Consider the following 2671-nt stretch of genomic DNA (forward strand, 5'->3'; position numbering starts at 1 on the left):
ATTTAACTACTAAATTTAAAGTATCATTTAACTCAGTTTCAGGCCATTCGAAATTCTAATACGTAACACTTTGCTTAAACTAATATACACATATTAAAAGATTAACATCCTAAACCAGAGATTATTTTAAATATCTTTATTTAATTAACACCTAGCCTATTGTTTAAGTGTAGTTTATATTTAAACTTTATTCCTTTTTGTACAATGTAGCTTTGTTTCTTCCATAAAATAAGCTTCAATCTGTACACTTTATTTCTTTTATCTTTCATTAGAATGTTTCAACTACCTTAGTTAATGATATTATTAGAACATTGTTTTCATACTTCACTGATGATGGAATAAGTATATTCCAAAATGTTCAAACCTTTTGAAAGTAAAAATGTCTTCTGCTTTATTGGCCATCCATGGTTCATTGAGACATGAAGTATGTTACTTATATGGTTCTCATAATCTCCTTTGCATACAATAACCCATGAAACATCAGCACTTTTAGATGTTGTAAATTCTTGAAAAAAGGTTAAATAAGGATTTTAAATATACACTAACGGAACAATACCAAATTAAATGGAAACTAGTCTCGATATTTCACGTGTCCTCTTCATTCTGTGTACTTTACACGGTATTGTGTATTCACCTATTTTTTATAAGAATTTTCAATCTTTAACCTACTAATACTGGTACTGTGGTACAGGGTAGTGCCGTGTGGTTTTTACTCATGTAGTTAATATGTAATCTGTTTTAATTTAAAATTCACTCTGGGTGTGGAAAGTCACTCAAGTAAATATATTGTAACCCAGCTCCTTGTTAGCTCTGAGAACTCATCTGCTAACTGGCAATCATGTGAGTTTCTTGAAGGAATGATAGTCATAACATCCAGAAAAAAATAGCCTTTTTTTTCTTTTAGCGAATGGAATAATGGTCTAGTGTTTCCCATGCCCCAGCACTAGTGGTTAGACATCACTTGCAGAATAGTTAGGTTCTCCCCTGCTTGTCAGATTTTAGATTTTTACAGAAGTTGAGATTTTGCAGACACCTCAAAAATGAGGTTTTGGAGAGACTTAGCAGATATTTTTAGAAATTTAGGTAACATTTGAACTGTGATTTCGTTTTAAACTTGATTTTGGATTTATTTAAGATCTTTAAATAAAGGTTATGCCATCACTCTGATCAGTTTGAAACATACCACTGAACACTTGTCTTTGCAGTTTTTCTTTTGTGATTGTATTTTATTTTTTTCGGTAAACATTTTTGTTCTCGTATATTTTTCGGTTTCGACTATTTTTTCAAGTCAATCTTTGTTGAGGATTGGAAGGATACTCTGTCACACTCTGTATATCGGTATCTTACGAGCCTCCAGTTAGCAGGCCTAACTTACTTCTCTAACAATCAATCTAAACTTTTATGAAGAAATTAACCCATAGGTATAAATTAACACAGATACTGATGTAAGTTGTACAATTTTAAACTACTACTCGCAAACAGGTTCCACAGATTTTAAAAATTACAGTTGAAAACAATGTTTTACTATATCATTTAATTAAACGTATACTCCCTAAATTAAAATTATGATTAGTTTGTAGAATAGGGGAAACTGGTTAGGGGAGAATTCAAATGAAGTATTTTAAAACTGCAATATCGTTTTGTTCATTGTGACGATACAATGTCCTTGTAATTACATTACTAGTAGCTATTCTCTCAGAATGGGCTAAACGGAAGTATTTCTTAAACCACTTTCATTAAATTAATAACACATCGAAAAACATTTGGCAATAGTTTCAAACATGTAATAAAAGTATCTCGTGTAGAGCAGATATAAGCTGTTATTAAATACCTTAAATACTAAATACACCATATATCACGTAGAAAGATATTTTAGGGTTAGCTAATATAATCTGAAAGAGTAAATACGTTGCTTAATTTAACAAATATAAATTCTCAAATAGTATTGCTGAAACCCGATTCTTGAAAGATAATTTAGTTCCATAAAAACCAATTACACTTTATTCGAATTGTCTTGAAAGTTGAAATACGGGTATACTCACATATTTATCCAAGATCTTCTTTTCAAATACGTATAAGAGATATTGACACACCCCTATATTTCAACAAACCTTACTTAAAACATTGAGGAATATCATGACAGAGCATGAATACATATGGCAATATTAAGAGTACAGAAAATCTTGTCACCATCTCACATTTTCTACATATACAATGAAAATACCCGAAGCATATATCAATGTATTTTTTTCATGAGGGCGAAATCGATATTTCACACATTTTATAATAAATTTCTCAGGTATGCATAGGTACCTAGTGAATTGAATAGTGAATTCAAAAATAAAATGGCACCAACTTTCACAGTAGGTAACTTTTGATTTTAATCATTACAATGTTCCCACCGATAGTACTATGTCATCATCTGATAAAAGATACTGTTACGCCTCTGTTCGTTAGTTAATCTTCCGTATAATTTCTTTCCGAAGAAACTTTAGCGATGCAAGTCCTTTCTTAAATAAAACTGGTTTATTCTTTCTGAATACAACTTTGCAATACACTTAACTTCCACAGTCGCGCTATAATTCACAACGAACGTCTCACGTGCTCGACTCAACAATACGTCTCTCTGTCCTGTCCGCAGTTCAATTACACATTTAACTTGTTGCGGTCA

The sequence above is a fragment of the Limulus polyphemus genome, unplaced genomic scaffold, assembly GCF_000517525.1.
Source record: "Limulus polyphemus unplaced genomic scaffold, Limulus_polyphemus-2.1.2 Scaffold1300, whole genome shotgun sequence".
Taxonomy (NCBI): Eukaryota; Metazoa; Arthropoda; class Merostomata; order Xiphosura; family Limulidae; genus Limulus; species Limulus polyphemus.